The sequence below is a fragment of the Pongo abelii genome, chromosome 7 (assembly GCF_028885655.2).
Source record: "Pongo abelii isolate AG06213 chromosome 7, NHGRI_mPonAbe1-v2.0_pri, whole genome shotgun sequence".
NCBI lineage: Eukaryota > Metazoa > Chordata > Mammalia > Primates > Hominidae > Pongo > Pongo abelii.
In genome coordinates this window covers 100,536,584-100,549,822 of record NC_071992.2, presented here as the reverse complement: position 1 = coordinate 100,549,822, position 13,239 = coordinate 100,536,584, and the positions used below count along the sequence as shown (strand labels likewise).

General features: G+C 39.9%; 1 protein-coding gene across 2 annotated transcripts in view; it reads right to left on the bottom strand.

Annotated features, from left to right (window-relative positions):
* The window catches only part of LOC129061069 (transcription factor E2F5), a 38,429-nt gene that overhangs the window by 13,145 nt on the left and 12,045 nt on the right, over positions 1-13,239 (bottom strand). The gene's annotated exons all lie outside the window — the stretch shown is intronic.

Below are 13,239 nucleotides of genomic sequence, written 5' to 3'. Positions count from 1 at the left end.
GCATATTTGGAATGTGGAGCCACATTTTAAGATTCATAGTAGTTAACAAATATTTGTGTCTTTACTGGCAATTTTCAGCACATTATCTAAAATATCTAAATGAACAGGATTTAGCTTCGCATAATTGCTAACAGCTCTCCCAGCTTCGTATAATTGCTAACAGCTCTCCCAGAGAGCATTACTACTTTCTTGATTCTGTAAAAACCTAGCTCAGCACAGTGCTTGCAGTCTGGACCTACCTTCCCCCTGGAGAAGGTGCCACTGACAGCTATACTCACTGTACAGGCATTTGAGATCTTAAGAGAAATGTCAGTTCTCTCAGACACATTTTTTTGTATGTGCCACCAAAACCCCCAGGTTACTACTGTCCCATCATTCAGGTCTTCCTCAGGAAGGGGATTCATGCCTCAGTGGACCAGGAGAATAAGCAGGATACGGCAGAAGAAGGAAAAGCAGGAGAGTGGGGCTCTTTGATCCCCAACTCTAACTTGGCACTGTCCCTTCTAGAGAAACAGAAAATTAACAGCAGGACTAGCCATGGTTTGTTTCATTGATACCTTCTTCCCTTGTACTCAGCAATTCCCTTCTTTTTTTATCTACCTTCATAGAATTTTTACTCTTGACTTCGAGGCTGTTTTTATGAAGAGCAATACATGACTGCAAAGTTAACGGTACAAATCTGAAGCTGTTTCATTTCTCACTTTCCTCTCTCTAGAGAAGTAACTCAGACAACTCCAAGCCATGGCTCTGTGTTATTGGTATCTATGTACTCACACACAAAAGCATTCACAGCCATAGCAACAGCACACTGGTTTTGGTATCAGAACATGTTTGTATGAACCAGACCACAAGATCTAGCTTAGGTCATTAGGCAAAGTGCCATGAGATTTAAATTTTAGCTCAGAGTTTTAAAAAGGTGTCTTGTTTATCATTTATATTTATTACTGCTTAACAATCACAACGTTTAACTCCTAGTTTCTAAAACTAAACATTATTTCTCAAATACTTTACTATTTAAGTATGTAAACATATAAATGACCAACATGTACAGATCATATGTAAAAGAATCTCCAGGAGGCTTTTATTTTAGAAAGTCCCATCATTCTTTTTTTTTTCCTGAGACAGTCTCCCTCTCTTGCCCAAGCTGGAGTGCAGTAGTGTGATCTTGGCTCACTGCAACCTCCACCACCTGGGTTCAAGTGATTCTCCTGCCTCAGCCTCCCAAGTAGCTGGGACTACAGGTGTGTACCACCACGCCTGGCTAATTTTTGCGTTTTTAGTAGAGACGGGGTTTCACCATGTTGGCCAGGCTGGTCTCGAGCTCCTGACCCCAGATGATCCACCCACCTCGACCTCCCAAAGTGCTGAGATTACAGGCGTGAGCCATGGCACCCAGCCAGTCCCATCATTCTTAAGAAGTTCTGAAGCTAAACACACTGAGATCCAATCCCAGGGCTGCCACTTCCTATTTTCAGCTGGCCTCATTGTAAGCTCACTAAGCCTCATTTCCTTTTTCATAAAATGGTATAACATATACTGAAAGGAGTATTGTGGGAATTAAACTGGATAATCTTACCACAATGTCTACTGCATAGTGATTACTTAAATGTTGGCTAGTCAGCCTCATCATCAAATACAGGTTGAAATGGATCATGAGTAAGACTGTGTTTAAGATTGGTTAAAGTTTATGTGTATACAGACTTACCTTGTTTTATATAGTGTTTGAAAAAGTTGTGTGTGAATTCTTTAAAAACTAATTTGGGGCTTTAATACCTAACAGAATAATACCATGAATCTCCACCACCACCACCACCACTATCACCACTACCTTCCTCCATTCATTTAACACCAAAATGTTCCAGGCTTGGTTCTGGGTCTTAAAGATATAGATGTGACAGAACAAAGTCCCTGCCCTCAAATAAGAGAGGGAAGTTAATAATATACATATAATTATGTTTGGAGAGAATGCAGGCAAGAGGAAGGTGCTATATCAAACAGGATTTTCAGGGAAAGAGCTCTCTGACAAGGTGACATTTGAACATTTGAATGGAGTAGGAGACCCCTGTGAATGTTTGGTGGTAGAGCATTCTGGGCAGAGGAAGCAGCAAGCATGAAGGCTCTGAAGTGTGAAGGATGCTTAGCTTCTTCAAGGAGAGGCAGGCAGGCCAGTGTGGCAGAATAATGAGAGGGAAAATGGAAAAAGGAGATAAAGACAGGAAAGGAGACCAACAAGAAGGCGATGGCAATAATCCATGCGGGAGATGGTAGTGGCTTGGATGGAGGGGTAGCTATGAAGATGGTGAAAAATGGTAAGATTCTGGATATATTTTGAAGGTATGGCAAGCAGCAGGTCCCTAGAGAGGAATCAGAAATGACTTCAGTTTTTGATAAGAGCAATTACAGATAAGGTATACTACAGAAGGAACCAGTTTGGGGCAATGGAAATAAAGAAACTGGCCTTGGACCTTCTGACATCCACAAGGAGAAATCAAGACCACTGGACACGAGAGTGTGTGGCTTAGGGGAGAGATCCAAGCTAGAGATATAAATTCAGTAGTCTTCAGCAAATAGACATTTTATACCACAAGATGGAATCCACTAGTTTGACATAGGAGGAGAGCATATAAGGGAAGGTTAAGAACCAACTCTGGGGAAGCTTAAGGTCCAGGAAATGAGGGAGCAACCTGACACTGAAGTCAGAAGAAAATCAGAAAGTGTGGGGTCTTGGAATCCAAGGGAAGAGAGTGTAAGAAAGTGTGACCATATCAAGTACTGCTGTCAGAGCAAGTTAGTGAGAACTGATCAGTGATTTGCCTTTGGAAAGATCATGGGTGACTTTGATCAGAGCTGTTTTGGCAGAGAGGTGGGGCTGAAAGTCTTAATGGAGAAATTTCAAGAAAGAATGGAAAGAAAGCTAGAGTAGACAACTCTTGAAGAGTTCTGCTGCAAAGAGGTAAGGAGAAATGGGGCAATATTTTTAGGGAACTGTGGGGTCTCCAGGAAGTTTTTTTTCCTTTTAAAGATGGGAGCTATTTCAACATGTGAGTATGCTGATAGGAATGATCTGGTAAAGAAGAAAGAGGAATCATTAACAATGCAGAAGAGAGAAGGGACGACTGCTAGAGATGGCCATAAGTAGGCAAGGCAGGATGTGAATTCAATAAGTGAGGATTGTCCTTAGATAATAACAGGGCATATTAATAACTGAAGTCCAGCAGAGTACCTGGGTACAGGCATAGGTACATTAGTAGACCAGGTAGGGAGAAAGGTTAGACATTTCCTTCTGGTTGATTTTTATTCTCTCATCAGCATTGGGATGGGGGAGAAAGGAAAGGAGCTATTAATGGTTGAGAGGAGAGAAGAAAGTGCGAAATACTTATATACAAAAGCAAGACAATAGGTAGCATGGAAGGAATGCTGGACAGCACTACTGGCCCCTTTGTAGTTGGTGATCATGAATATAAAGTGAGACCTATCAGCATTATTTTGCATTTTCCTCCAGCCCTGGACAGCTGCCTGGGTACAGACAAGGGGTAGGTGGAGAGCAAAGCAAGTCACCATTCCCAACCCATGCTTGCCACTGTAACTGTTGAATAAGTAGATGCATTTCTTAATCATATTTACTTTAAAAGGCTACATTTACTCTCATAGGATTTTACCTATACAGCCATAAAGGAAGCATCTAATTGTATCACATTAACTCAATTTACAGAAAAAAACAAACAAAAATATTCCTCTGAAAGAATTAGATCTCCCCTCCAAATATTAAATCCTGTTCTAAAAATATGATAACCAAAGGTGAACAAAACAATGTCTATAGGTGGAACAAAATTAAAATTTGCAATGCTGCTAAGAGGTGCTCAAGACAAATGAACCAGGAAAGCTGAGATAGGTAGTCCATAAGTGCTAAAAACGGCTTTAATAATCATGAGGCCACATCCCTTCATTTGAACAAACGAGTCCACTAAGACCCGGTGTTAACTGTGGAAAGGGAGAGACATTATGTGGTAGCTTTATTTGAGTTAGGATTAGCTGAGGCTCATTGGCTCAGGGTTGTTCTTCTGATGGACCATGATGTTGTATTAAAAAGGCTAATATCAAAACAATAATAGGAAACATCCTGTCTTTCAGGTTCTTCACCTGCAAAGCAGGTACTTTATTTGCTGTCTTCCAAAATCACAGAAGTCAATACATGTGCACTCAATAGTTTAGCTACTGTGATTCAGAAACGAACACTACGATGAAGCAGGCCAGAATCCCAAAATAAAAAATGTACAACAGAAGTACTATATAAAACCAATCAGTTCCACTTGAAAATAAGATGGGAAGGACCCCAACTGATGCTCCAAAATTGCCTATAGAGTATTTTAATGAGAATTAAAATGAAAACTGAAAGAACTTGCTTTCAACTGAGCCACATGGTACTTTATGTTGATCTATTTCATGATGAGGTTTGGACTAATTATTATCTAATTTTAAACACTGTTAAAGATAATTTATATCTTTAGATGTTAATGCAGAATGTTTTATTTCAATCCACAATTAAGAGGAACCTTTTATAAGCCAGTAACAGGATAATTGTGTAATAGAATCTTACAGAGACATTATCTAATTTAATGCTCATGGCAGCTTTAGTGTTCTCCCTGTTATATTGGAAACAGATTCACAAAACTAATGAATGATCAAGGTGGAATTTAGCATTAACTGCATATTCATAAATACGTTTGTGGTAAAACACTTTCAAATGGACTTATATAATTTCAAACGACTTTAAATAAATTTGGTGCACAGCCAAAAGTTTCCAAGTTATATAACTGCATTGAAGAAGCAATTCAAATAACAATGGTCTACAGGAAGTTTCATATAAAGTGTATAAAATGGCCTGAAAAAACAGAAAGATCTTAATTTCCATTTATTATTGAAAAATAATAAACAGTAACAAAAAATTGCATACATGTCTAAAGCTCTGGGATTGTGACCAACACTTTATAGAATGAGGTTTAAAAAATGAAACAGTACCTAAAGTAGACAAAATGTTATAAGAGATAGAAAAATGAGAGATTACTTAAGGTGGGAGCAAACAGGAAATAGTTCCTGGAAGAGGCCACTATGTGTTTTCGTGGGTCTGTAGGGGCTACCAAATCAATAAGGAAATTAAATATAGAAGAATAAATAACTTACTTTAAAGACGCAAAGTGCTCCCTCCAGAAGCCGCATGTTTCAATTCCCAGTCACTACTCTACCACAAGGAAATCTCTCCTTAAAAAATCTTCAGGGGTCGTCTTGTCACTCCAAACTAACTGCTACTGTATTTGATATTTTTGAAATGCATAAGCTTTAAAGTTTTTAAAAAAAATTTTAATAAACTTTGTATAAACTTTTAAAAAAGGAAATTCATTTCTATTGTCTTACCAATAGAAATCATCAAAGATGACTCAAATGAAAAAAAGATATTTGATAAAGTGCCTATTTAACTAGGACAACAATGCTGAACCTCAGAAACCTATAAATTATTAAGATCTAGAGACTGCTTGCCTACATTTTCAATTGCAAACTTTGAAAATTTTCTTGGCTGATGCAGTGGCTCATGCCTGTAATCCTAGCACTTTGAGAGGCTGAGGTGTGAGGATTGCTTGAGCCCAGTAGTTTGAGACCAGTCTGGATAACAGAGAGAGCTCCCCATCTCTACAAAAAAAATTTGAAAAATTAGCCAGACAAGTTGGTATGTGCCTGCAGTCCCAGCTATTTGGGAGGCTAAAGTCGAAGAATCACTGGAACCCAGGAGGTTGAGGCTGCAGTGGGCCATGACTGCACCACTGCACTCTAGCCTGGGTGACAGAGTGAGACCCCGTCTCAAAAAGGAAAAAAAGAAAAAATAAATAATAATTCTTTTAAGTATTAACTTCCTAAAACAGGAGAAAGATTAAGTGTGAATCCGCTATTCTACTCCTGAGATTTGCACCTACTTTTTTTTTTGTTTTTTGAGACAGAGTCTTGCTCTGTTGTTCAAGCTGGAGTGCAGTGGCATAATCTTGGCTCACTGAAACCTCCGCCTCCTGGGTGCAAGCAATTCTCCTGCCTCAGCCTCCTGAGTAGCTGGGACTACAGGCGCATGCCACCACACCTGGCTAATTTTTGTATTTTTAGTAGAGAGGGGGTTTCACTATGTTGGCCAAGCTGGTCTCGAACTCCTGACCTCATGATCCACCCTCCTCGGCCTCCCAAATTGCTGGGATTACAGACGTAAGCCACAGTGCCCGGCCTCCATATTTTAACCTCACCCTGTCAGCAACACAGCATAAAGCTTAGGAACATGGGCTCTGAGGGAGACCCCACTTATTAGCTGTGTGGCCTTGGGCAAGCTACTTAGCCTCAAATTCCTCATCTGTAAGATAACTATGAAGATATTGTTGCTGTGAGGATTAAATGAGTATAATATTTGAAATAGAAGAGTGTCTGGCATAGCTGGGCATGGTATTAAATTCTACAAAAATTTTAAAAATTAAAAAAAAATAATAATAATAAATAACAGGGCCAGGCACGGTGGCTCATGCTTGTAATCCCAGCACTTTGGGAGGCCGAGGAGGGTGGATCACGAGGTCAGGAGTTGAAGACCAGCCTGGCCAAGATGGTGAAACCCTGTCTCTACTAAAACTACAAAAATTAGCCATGCGTGGTGGCAGGTGCTTGTAATCCCAGCTACTCGGGAGGCTGAGGCAGGAGAATCGCTTGAACCTGGGTGGCAGAGGTTGCAGTGGGCCGAGATCACACCACTGCACTCCAGCCTGGGTGACAGAGTGAGATTCTGTCTCAAAAAAAAAAAAGAAAAAAAACAAACAAAAAAACAACAAAGAGATAAACCTAAGCTAATCAGAAAACTAAGTTATACACAAGATTTCATTGCCTAAAGGATAACAAATGGTGTCAGGAACCTAGATTTGTCATATTCAAGAAAAATCTACAAGACAGAATCTACTAGAATGTACATGGATTTTAAAATAATCTAAAAAATCCTGAATTATAGTGAATATGAACTATGACTTGAGTTTACCCCAACTTTCATGTTAGCTGTCTTTGTAACTGCCCAATAGCCCATTCTCAAAACTGATTAAAACTCCCAAAATTACTGAGCACACACATACACAAACATACATGCATATACAGCAAAATGTCAAAAATTTCCTTCACGGGAACTTATAAATGTTACACATATGGAAGAAATAAAAAAGATTTCACTATCTCAATAATTAAAACATATAAAAGAAAACATAAAACCACAAAATAAAACACGGACAAAAGATACAACTCACAAAAACAAAAAAAGTTAACATTCTTGAAAAAGTTTTCAAACTTTTAATGAGTTAATAAAGGAATAACAAAGGAATACACATTAAAACAATAAAAATGTGTCTATATGAAGGCTTATACATGAATTCACAGCAGTATTCATAACAACCAAAACTATACATTTAGTAGAGTAAATGTATTCATAAGCAAAGTGTGGTACATCCATAAAACAAAATACCACTCGGGGAGTGGAAGGAATGAACCATTGGTACATGCAACGATATGAATGAATCTCAAAAACATGCCAAGTGAAAGAAGCTAAGCACAGAGTACAACTTCACTGACATGAAACTCTGAAAAGAGTATTCTAATTCACAGGAAAGAAAGCAGAGCAATGGTTGCTTGGGATTGAGGATGAAGTTGAGGGCTGACTGGGAGGAGGCAAAAGGGAACTGTTTGGGGTGATGGGAATGTTCCACATCTGGTTGAGGTGATGGTCATTCAGGTACAAGTATTTATCAAAACTAATTTAACTGTTTGCTTAAAATAGGAGCATTTTATTGATTGATTGATTGATTGATTGATTGAGATGGAGTCTCTCTCTGTCGCCCAGGCTGGAGTGCAGTGGCGTGATCTCCACTCACTGCAACCTTCACCTCCTGGGTCCAAGCAATTCTCCTGCCTAAGCCTCCCGAGTAGCTGGATTATAGGCACCCACCACCAGGCCCAGCTAATTTTTTTATTTTTAGTAGAGATGGGGTTTCACCATGTTGGCCAGGCTGGTCTCGAACTCCTGACCTCAAGTGATCTGCCCGCTTGGCCTCCCAAAGTGCTGGGAGTACAGGCATGAGCCACTGCACCTGGCCAGGAACATTTTAATGTATGTCAAGTATATATATAAAGTTGACTGAAAAAAAATACTATTCATTACTTTTCAAATTTGCAAAATACAAAAAAATTAGAATACCCAACATTTATTTTATGTATGCATGTATACATGTATGTATCCATCTCTCTATGTATCTGTCAGTTATCCAACAAACACTTCCATGTAGCATTTACTATGTGCCAGATGCTGTTTAAGTGCTTTAAAAGTAAAAACTCATTTTGATAACTTCTTTAAACATAACCACCTGAGGTAGGTAATATTATTGTCCCATTTTTGCAAAAGAGGAAACCAAAGCTGAGTAACTTGCCCAAGGGCACTAAATATTATAAAGTCGGGACATAAACTCAGAGATGCCATGCTACTTCTGATGCTGTGAGATGGTTGGTCACAATCATATGCTGCTATTGGACTGAAAACTAATTTCATCTTTTTGTAATTTGACAACATTAAGTAAAGGACTTAAAAACGATTATTATACTCTGCTCCAGTAATTCTTTAGTATAAACTGTCTAAAAGCCCAAAATGTTTTCTGGAACATTAATTACCTCTGTTACTAAAACCAGTGGACACTATTAAGTCCTGTTGCATCCTCTGTAGCACTGGACACTGGTTGGCTACTCCCTCTTCCCTTAAACATCATTCTCTAGTCTTGGTGTTACCATACCCTCAGGCTTTTCTCTTCTTATTTTCCCTTTCTTCTGCCCTCTGCCACTGAACTACTAGTGTTTCAGAGTTCCATTCTTGTTCCTCTTTCTGCTAAAAACCATTTTCCTTACATAAACTTCATAAATCAACCATATCCAAGTCAAACAGGAAGCCCTCAACTTTATCTTGGGTTCCAAACCTATAATTCCGACAGGCTTCCAGAGACCTACCCTAGGATGTCCCACAGGCATCTTATTCATGTCCAGAATTGAATTTACCATTCCTCTCAATTCTTTCTCCCTTTTGATAACTTCTAAGTGAAAATCACCACTATCTACTCCATTTACCAAGCCAGCAATATGGCAGTCATTGATAATTTTTCCTATTCCCAGACTCAGCACCAGGTTCTGTCACTTCCACAATGTGAAGTCACCAGAATCTCTCCATTTCTTATTGTCCCTGCCTCTAACCTAGTTTAGGCCTGTAAATCTGCTTGCAATCCAATATTCTCTTCATACAACAGTCATCTGATTTATAGCCTCTCAAATGTACCCACATGTTTCTCTGCCTCTTGGCTCTGACATACACTGTCTTGCTGACTAGGAATGTCCTCTCACTTAACTCAAAACTAATAGCTATTTGTTGAAAGCTTATAATGGACTGGCTGGGTCAGCACTGGTAACACAGAAGACAGTCCCTGGCCTAGAGCGAAACATGGGCAAACAAAGGAACAAATAATTCCGTATTGTGATAAAGGATAGTAAGGCAAAAACCCAGGTTGCTGAGAAGCACAATAAGCAGGAACCTACTTTAGTCATTTTAGATTAAGGAAAGAGTCAGGACAAGCATCTGTATGCACTGCATTCCCTTAGTTTCCATTGCTAACTGTCACAAATGACCAGAAATGTAGTTGCTTAAGACAAAACAAATTTTTTAAATAAAATTGGTAATTAAAAATTTTATATATTTATTGTTTACAAAACGTTGTTTTGAAATATGTATACATTGTGGAATAGCTAAATCAAGCCAGTTAACATGCATTATCTCACATACTGATCATTATTTTTTTTGTGATGAGAACACTCAAATTCTGTTTTCTTAGCAATTTTCAAGAAGGCAAACACATTGTTATTAACTATAGTCACCACGATGCATATTAGATCTCTCAAATTTATTCTTGTCTAACTGAAATTTTGTATCCCTTGACCAACATCTCCCCAAGCTCCTGGTAACCACCATCCCACTCTTAGATTCTATGAATTTGACTATTTTAGATTCTATATATGAGATCATGTGTCTTTCTGTGCCTGGCTTATTTGCTTAGCAAAATATCCTCCAGGTTCATCTATGGTGTCAAAAACTGACAGGATTTCCTTTTTTTTTTTATGGTTGAATAGTAGCACAAATTTATTATCTCATAGTTCTACAGATCAGAAGTCCAAAATGGATCTCACTGAGCTAAAATCAAAATATTGATAAGGCTGTGCTCCTTCTAGATGCTCCAAGGAAGAATCGATTTCTTTGCCGTTCCAGGTTCCAGAGGCTATCACACTTCTTGGCTCATGACCCCTTCTTCCAACAGCAGAAAAGTCATTTTCAAGCTTCTACCTCTTTGGTTCTCACTCTCTTCTTCCTCCTTCCACTTTGAAGAACTTTTTGATTACAACAGGCACAGCAAGATATTCCAGGAAAAATCTCCACATCTTGGCTGGGCATGGTGGCTCATGCCTGTAATCCCAGCATTTTAGGAGGCCGAGGTGGGCAGATCACTTGAGATCAGGAGTTCGAGACCAGCCTGACCAATACGGTGAAACCCTGTCTCTACTAAAAATACAAAAATTACCTGGGCATGGTGGTGGGCACCTTTAGTCCCAGCTACTAGGGAGGCTGAAACAGGAGAATTGCTTGAACCCAGGAGGCGGAGGTTGCAGTGAGCCAAGATCATACCACTGCACTTCAACCTGGGTGACAGAGAGAGATGCCATCTCAAAAAAAAAAAAAAAAAAAAGAGAGGAAAAATCTCCCCATCTTAAAATCAGCTGATTAGCAACTTTGACCTTAGTTCCCCTTTCCTATGAAACTGAACATATTCACAGGTCCTAGGAATTAGGACACGAACATCTTTGAGGGACCACTGTTCTGCCTACAAAAACATCTAAAAGAAGGAGAAAAAAACTGAGACCAGTCGGTTTGGAGAAGTGGCCAGTTGTGTGTTTGTGTATGCGTGGTGCAGTGGTGGTGGTGGTGTGTGTGCGTGTGTGTTCACACACGTGCAGAAGTCCATTTCAGGCAGCAGGAAACGCCTGTGCAGCAGCCCTGAGGTGGGAGGAGAGGGCATGTGAGAGTGCTGAAGGAGAGTCAGTGAGACTGGAGTCATCTAAGAGGGAGTGCGTAGACGAGGTGGCAGAGGAAGGAGGGCCAGACTAGGCAGGATCTTGTGGGTGTCCGAACGTTGTTCTAAGTAGAGGTGTAATATAACCTTAAATTCTTAAATTTCATATATATTGATGACATCTGACTTTTGAGTCCCGGAGTTCCTAGGTCAGCTCCCAGCTACTCCCTGAAGCCTTTTATGGCTTTTGTATCCCCAATCCTCAAGGCTCAGGTAGGTGCTCCCAAACACTCCTCACAGTGTTAAAAGTGTGGAAGTGCCCATTTCTCTGATTTTTTCTGATAACTATAATCTGGAAGCTACTAAAATAAAGAACAATGGGGCACACATTTGTGAACACATTATTTGTTGTATGAAATAGGAAAAAAACATAAAAACTTATATACCTACTAATAAGAATGGTTAATTCTGGGTAATATGATAGATCAAAATTATGAAGACATTATAAATCATGTTTACAATTTGGAAAAATAGGTTGGGTGCAGTGGCTAATGCCTATAATCACAGCACTTTCAGAGCCTGAGGTGGGCGGATCACTTGGGGCCATGACTTCAAAACCAGCCTGGCCAACACGACGAAACCCCATCTCTACCAAAATACAAAAATTACCCAGGCGTGGTAGTTCACGCCTATAATTCCAGCTACTTGGGTGGCTGAGGCAGGAGACTCGCTTGAGCCTGGGTGGTGGAGGTTGCAGTAAGCCAAGATCTCACCACTGCATTCCAGCCTGGGTGACAGAGACTCTGCCTCAAAAATAATAATAATAATATTAATAAGTAGGAATAATAAACATTTGATCTCAGCTATAAAAAGTTGCAAGAAATGGGAAATACTAAAAATTGTTGACAGTGGTTCTCTGTGAGTGGTTGCATACTGGGCAAATTTTACTCTAGACTATATTAACCTTTTCCCCTAAGCTTTCTACTATTTGTATGTTACTTCAGTAATTGTATTTTAGGTTGGAAAAGGAACATCAGAAAGTATATCCTCACTTTCACAAAAATATTAAGATGTAAGAGGAAACTTATGGACTCGTAATTGAGGACAGTCAGTCTTTACTGGTGAAATTAAAACAATGATTTATTTAGGAGGGGATGGAGCAAGATGGCAGAGTAGGACTCTTCAGCAATTTTCCCCAGCAGAAACGTCAATTTGAACAAGTATCCATACTATAACATACCTTCACAAGAGCTAAATAAGCCATATGAGAGATTACACTGTCTGGTTGCAGCACAATAATAAGAAAAGTCACATCGAAGAGGGTAAGAAGGGCAGTTTTATATTACCCCGTCATCCCTCCCTCAATCCTAGGAAGCACAGCAAGGAGAGAGACACCATCCCTTTAACTCCAATGCTAGGATTGCCAAAGTAAAACCCAACACTGGTGAGACCACCACAACCCCATGTTCCAGGCTAGTACCCATGGGCTGAAGCTCTAGATCCAGCCTAGTGCCAAGCAGGATCACATAACCCCAGGCTTCAGGCTTTCAAGGCAAACTCAATCTCTGGGCTGCACCAGTGCCAGGCTGATGTCAGCAGTCCAGGGCTCTGGACAACTCAGAACACCAGGGATATCTCAGTGAACTTTGGCTTCAGACTGCACCACTCTTGTGCTGGCCACAACTGCCCCAAGCTTCTGGCCTGCCTCAGTGCTCAAAGTGCTGAAAGAAACCCTGCCAGCCAAGAATACCAAACCCCACAAAGCTGTCCTTCAGAAATGAAGAAGAGATAAAGCCTGTTCCAGAAAAACAGAAGATGAGGGAGTTCATGACTACCAGAACTGTTTTACAAGAAATTGAACAATGAGAACACATGGACACAGGAAGGGGAACATCACACTTCGGGGACTGTTGTGGGGTGGGGGCGGGGGGAGGGATAGCATTGGGAGATACACCTAATGCTAGATGATGAGTTAGTAGGTGCAGCGCACCAGCATGGCACATGTATACATATGTAACTAACCTGCACATTGCGCACATGTACCATAAAACCTAAAGTATAATAATAACAATAATAATAATAAAAG